General features: G+C 29.2%; 1 long non-coding RNA gene across 2 annotated transcripts; it reads right to left on the bottom strand.

Annotated features, from left to right (window-relative positions):
* Nucleotides 1-3,153: 3,153 nt before the first annotated feature.
* On the bottom strand, nt 3,154-5,912 carry LOC129288565 (uncharacterized). 2 transcript variants are annotated; one of them, XR_008588035.1, is made up of 5 exons: nt 5,689-5,912; nt 5,332-5,491; nt 5,136-5,227; nt 4,278-4,332; nt 3,154-3,555 (listed from the first exon to the last, which is right to left on the bottom strand). It is a non-coding gene; the product is annotated as an uncharacterized LOC129288565 (long non-coding RNA). The 2 variants fall into 2 exon arrangements; XR_008588034.1 differs by having other exon boundaries at nt 5,332-5,463.
* Between the last annotated feature and the right edge of the window lie 948 nt (nt 5,913-6,860).

The raw sequence follows: 6,860 nt of genomic DNA, 5'->3' as shown, positions 1-6,860 counted from the left end.
ATAAGTTATTTGTATTAAAATTAATAATATAACTTTCATTAACTTAAACTTAAATTTTATTTAACAAATAAAAAATAGTTATTAGAGATATAATATATTTTTTATCATTATATAATGATTTTTTGGTTAAAATTAATACTATAAATTTTATTCACTTGAATTTTATTCAACAGTGAATTTGCATATAACAAAATATAGTTAATTATATAATGATTTTGTTATTAGAACAATTTAGTTATTCGCAATCATTAATAGAAATATTTCATTTTTGTTGTTATATAGTAAAAATTAAAATAACTTGATTTAATTATTATGACAAAAAATTTAATTTTTTACAGATTAATTAATGGGTTAAAATTAATACTATAAATTTTAATCACTTGAATTTTATTTAAAAATTAATTTTCATAATAAAATATAGTTAATTATGTAATGATTTTGTTATTAGGAAAATTTAATTATTCACATTCATTAATAAAAGTATTTAATTTTTTTATACAGTAAAAATTAAAACAATTTAATTTAATTATTAAAATAGTAATATTTCATTTTTTATAAAGTAAAAAGTAAAACAACTAAATTTAATTATTTTGAAAAATTAATAAATGGGTTTTTTTATTGTTAAAATATGTGGCAGCAGCCACGTTAAACGTGGCTATAAACGTGGCTATATAGGCGCATGGTATCTGCCTTTATTTGTTTGCTTGTTTTTTGATTTCTTCTCCGACGTCATTTCTTCTATTGCATCTCTAAAAAATTTTGTAAGTTGTTTCTAATTTCATTCTTTTTCTTCTTTATCTCGTTTCTTATTTTATTTGTGTGTTCTCATGTTTTTATTAAATATTAATTTAATCTTTTTTCTTTTTCCAGAAACTTCACCGATTATCATAATTTCAGGTCAGTCGTTATTCTTTTTTTCTAGTTTATAGTTTCTTCTTTTAATCTAAATTTTCTAACTATATTTTTACTTTTGTTTCACAGGTGGCAAAGATTTGATATTAATATGATATATAAAATATTAACTAAAAATATTTCAAACCATAAATTTACAAATTAAGTAGAAACAGAAATATATACTTCTGCAGTAATGGATAAATCATTAAAATGAATACTAAGTCATTTGTTCTGATAATCTAAATCAATTGTATTAATAATCTGACAATACAATAAATAAAATTTAATTATGAAAAATATTTTTAAAATTAAATTGCGTGAGATATGTTTTAAACTATTACAAAAAATAAAAATATAATATAAAATTTGTAACATTTAAATTACTGAAATTTTTTTTGAAATATTTAAATTACCAAAAAAAGTTGCTGAAATTTTTTTAAAAAAATATAAGCTAGTAGCGAGCCACGTTTTCTTAAAAAACGTGGCTTAACCTTGCCGGAGTCTGACATCTTGTCAAATTGGAACGATAGCCACGGTTTCTTCAAAAACCATGGATTTGAGCTTTTTTTTTTTTTTTTTGGAAAAACGTGGCTATATTCTTCCCATGATTGATATAACCACAAACTGTTGGTAGAGGAGTTGATGATATAAAGAAAGTGATCTTAAGCTAGGTTCATTGCTGTAAATACACAATCCATCATGAAACTATAAAGATGTATTAGAATATGAATTGCCACTAGTGATCAGGCATGAAAAGAGACGTGATAGAATTTGTATCTTAATGTCTGATTTGCCAAAAGGTCAAATGGAATAGTGTGAACTTTACAATCATTGAAAATTCCAAAATAAAAATGGAACAGTGTTTCAGTGAACTATATATTTGGGTTACTAATAACACAATTAGGACATAATTCAATTTGAGTGATTGTGGATCTCCTGACAAAATCAACACTCTTCCTAACAATTTTATTTAATGATTCATTAGAAATACTAGCAATGATCTATATCAGGGAGATTGTGAGGCCTCATGAGATGTCAAGTATAACTTAGTAATACATAAAGAATATTCAAGAAATTCGGTAGTCTTGATAGACTCAGGAGAAGATATGATCAACTGTATTTAAGAAAGAAAAATCCCAAAAAAATATTATGAGAAAACTTTAGAAAAATTAAATACAGCCAATAGCTCAAAATTACACATATAGGATAAATTAACTAATGCACATAAATGTTGAACCAAATATTTTGATGATAACAAAACTAAAAGAAAGGAATTTGTTACTTGTATAGATTGAATATCATGAATCAATTAACAAAACAATTAAAAGAAATAACTGAGAATATAGACAAATAACCAATGAAATTCATCAGATATAGCATACAATCTTAATTTTTCAATAAACTTTTAAAGATATCCTTCATTAATAATAAAAGAAATGGAGTGAAATAATGAGGGGTAATATTAGGATAATTATTTCAATTAAACCTTATTTTTTTCAAAACCTCCTATATTTTAAGATACCAAATCACTTTCAAAAATATTTATAGAATAGGGAGGGAGTATTATATTTACTGTAGGATTATTGAGAGTTGCGAGTCATCATCTCATTCAAACACAAGATATAATAGTAGGATCCTTGAAACTTCCCAACGCAAGTACTATATCTGTCGTGTTGCAATAATTTTGTTTTCTTTTTGTGGACGTTGGAGTGCAACAATTGGGAGTAGTGGAAGTTAAAACCACTTTAATTTTTTTTAATACTATTAAAGCAGCTGTAATTTCTTTTAACAAAGTTAAAGTAGCTGTAACTCTTTTCAAATCAATTAATTAAAGCAGTTTTAAAATTAGTAAAGAAAGAGATATCTACATCAGTTAAAATTGGCTATCTAAACCAGTTTTATAACCTATGTAGATAAGACTGGTGTAGAAAGCCTGTTAATTTCTACATTGATTATACAACCAGTGTAGATATGTGCATCAAATCTACACGGATTGTCACCAAAACCGGTGTAGATGCACAATATCTACACCAATTATAACATCACAACTAATTTAGATATGTGGATATCTACACCGGTTGTAATCACAATTAGTATAGATATGCCATATCTTTTTTAAAGAAATAAGGGTATTTTTTTGGATAGGAGGTGATTTAAATCACTTTTTATCCAAAAAAAAAGATCATTTAAAGAATATATTTAAATTACCAATCATCTAAAAAGTACATATATATTTAAACAACATAGCAAGAACATAAATTTAAACACAAAAATATTAATATAGCTAGAAAGATTATCAATCATTACAAATGGTTTCCATGTACTAACATCCTCTACACCGAACCAACATGAGCTTTTAAGTAAGATAAAAGGAACACAGAAAGAAGCACATTCCATTTACTGCCTTATGCTTAATTAACTTACAACAACTTCTTTTATCATCACTGTATGAAAGATTAATAAGTTCATGTTGGTGACTAATGAGCATGTTCATGTTAAGTTCCTTCAACATGTTCCTACCCTCCATATTTCGATCTAAAGGTTTCACCACCAAGCTTCCGTGCATAATCAAAGATTGCTTCTTTGACATATCTTTTCCATGACATTGCTATGTCCTCAATCAACAAGGGATGCGTTAGACAATGAAGAGAACTCTGGAGCCTAAAATAACAGTTGGGATATTTAGAGTTTTGACAGATCATTCCTCCTCCTCATCATCTAGATAAATATTATCATCATAGTGCAGATAAATATGTTGGCATATAATAGATATATATGTCTAAGTAAAAGATGAGATATGACAAATTCATCAATAGCCTTCTGAAATGAATCAGAAAAAATATTGCAAATTTAGAATTAAAAATCATCATCATCATCATCATCATCATCATCATCATCATCATCATCATCATCATCATCATAGTGTAGCTCCAAACACCAACTAAAAATCTCAAGCCCTATGTGTTATTATCATCTCGCTACTTTTAAAACAAATCACACATTTGTCCAGCAAACAAAAAATGAAAAGAAAGGAAGGAATTCTATCTTACTCATTCGCATCAGTAGTTGGCAACTTTGGGAAAGAGCTGTCAGCACCAGGGCTTTCTAAAAGATATAAAGTTGATATTCCTTTCACAAATTTTAAATGAGAAGTCATTTGAAGTAAACACTAACCTAAAAGTTTAGCTTAGAGACAGTTCCTCATTAATGTCTATCAATTAGACTAAGTGTTAAAGCAATTAGATTATAGTAGAAACACAAAATAAAGGTCCCAAATCAACCTTTTATCCAAGAAAATACAAAAGAGAGGAAGAACCATTATTTTATGTTAGAAAAGACAAATACAGCAATAATTGGAAAAGAAAAGGGCATAAAAACTATACCGTCTTTGCATCCCTCAACCATATCTTTGCTTGATTGCTTGCCAAGTCTGTATTTCTGCATTGCAGCAGGGAACAATTCAAAATAATAAAATATTTTAGGGTCACATCCACAAGAAAGCCAAATCTAAGCATAGTAGCCATTTTAGTGTAGCTTCTGCAGTCAAACTGTTTACCTTAATGACTCTTCAATTGCAACTAGCCACAAGATGGATAAATAAAACAATTTTGGTAGCTATTACAGATAGAAACTGTTCAAGTGACTAGAGTGGTTTTAGCTACCAATACAAATGAGAGAAATGGTGTGATGAATTTATAACAAGGAGAGACACACATATGAAAATTATATTCAAATCTTGCCAACATATAAATAAATGTAGACATATTCTTTGTCATCATAACCTTCAACGAAAAGGAGCAAAAATAAAGGGGAAACTTGTTGGGGGTCATTCAAACATGCGATGAAATTATTAAACAAAACTAAAAGCTATAACTTTTTTATTTCATATCATACAGTAAATATTTTTATTTTTTATTTTTTAAAAACACTCACCTCAGTGCTGGTGGCTACCAAATTTATCTTATATAAAGCTTTTCTACTTTTTTGGTCTACAAGATAACACACAAAAACATCCACCTCAATGATATACTCTTTCACTATGACACCACAAAAATATGCTTGCTTGGCCAAATGCTATAACACATAATCCAGATATATGGCCCATAGATCATAATCAACTCAAATCAAGCCAAATGATAATTGGTTCGAAGGTCATGATATTTTGATTTTACCTTTGAAGATTAAGTTATTCTGATAATTCTAGCATATGTATATAAACTTTGTTTATCTTCTTTCCATACCTACTCCCCAAAACTTCATAAGAACTTCATGATAATTAACACTTGCTTCAACTCGCATGCCTTCTATCACTTTAAAATCCAAAATTTCATTCCTTCAAAGCCAAGAATTTGAAACTAAGATAAGATTCATGGATTGATATGAACAGTAAAGGAAAGAACATCCAGCAGATATGATAAAGGCATAATAAGCACATACTTCAACAGAGCAACCATAGCAATCAAGCCTAATGAGACTGGCTCCGATGCAAGGGTCGCTTTGCGAAGCATTCTAGATAACCCCGATAAAGAAACTTCCTTACTTAAGAGCGAGTTCAAAGCTTGGGTTAAACTGCATCAGAACCCCAATAAAACAAACCCTATAAGAATCAAGTCCAACAAGGGGCTTAGATAATCGCTAAAATCGTGCCAGAAAAGAAACAAGAAAATACATAGTTAACCCCCAAAATAGTGTGTAAGATTTAGCAATTTTAAAATTAAATAGATCTGTAACAGAGCAACCTCATATAATCACCACTAAAAGAAAATACAAGGGAAGAACTGGCAAAGGATGCACCTCAGTAGTGGAGCAAGAATGGTGTGAAGACTAAAGCTCAACTTGTGCAGAAACGGAATTGAGAAGTGAGGACGAGAACTACACTTGAGATTTTATATCATAGCAGGATACGACGGAGGGCGAGGAGTGGTGGATGGAGAAGATGACAATACGCCGAAACAGAAAGGAGAGCAAGAGTGGCAGAGTGGGAGACGCGGCACCTAAGAAACAAGGAAAAAGGAAACAGAAGGGCTTACAGCAAAATAAGTTTAAAAAGAATATCTACACCTATTACAAGTAATATCAGGTGTAAAAATATTCAAAAATAATTTTTTAAAAAAAATTAAAATATATAACTGTACCGGTTATATTTAATAGGGAGAATGACGATTAAGGACTCCCTAAGGACATTAATTTCAGTTAGGAATCCTGAAAAATAGAAATCCCAATTAAAGACCATGGTCTTTAAGTGGGATAAAAAACAAACTTGAGTTTACAAAACTGCCCCCTCACTAAACATTGAAAGGTAACACGAAAGAAGCTCATCTCGTGTGCTCTGTTTTCTTGTTTTTCGATGGGAAAAATACTAATGGAGTGTGCTCTCGTGCGCTGAAAATGTTAGAGAAAAATTAGTGGAGTATAATCATCTTGTAATAGGTAATTGTATGCATTGCTTCTTTTACATTCCGTCCTCTACCATGCATGGAAGAGAAGTTTGCATCTTCTTCTTCCATTTCTCTTCCATTGCTCTATTTTCTTTTTTTACACATGTCCTCTGTCATGCACGCATAGAAAGAAAGTTTTAATCTTTACAAATGTTGTCTTGCACCATTTCTCTTTGTTTTATACCTAGGAAAAAAAAGTAGTCTTCTTAATGATTACTAGACTTTATATATAGATATGCGGAAGAAATGATTTCCAAGAATGACATAGTTGAAAAAGTTGAGGAGTGAAAAATAAGAAAAATATAACATGGATACTGAATTTTTATGATCTGTGTTGAAAAGTGCGTGAATGTTGAAAAATGTAACATGGATGCTGAATTTATGTAGTCAAGGTTGGGATTATGGAATGGACGGTTGTGAAGTACTAAATTTGTATGTTACTTGTAGTTGTTCCAGGTTTATTTCCCATATGGTAAGTACTTCAACAAAAGAAGTATTTTGTTATCTTCATGTTGATGGACATTTTGT

This window comes from Prosopis cineraria, unplaced genomic scaffold (genome assembly GCF_029017545.1).
Source record: "Prosopis cineraria cultivar Desert tree isolate PC_DT_omini unplaced genomic scaffold, ASM2901754v1 PC12, whole genome shotgun sequence".
Classification (NCBI taxonomy): Eukaryota; Viridiplantae; Streptophyta; class Magnoliopsida; order Fabales; family Fabaceae; genus Prosopis; species Prosopis cineraria.
The sequence above is the reverse complement of the archived record's forward strand: the minus strand, read 5'-3'. Positions and strand labels throughout refer to the sequence as shown.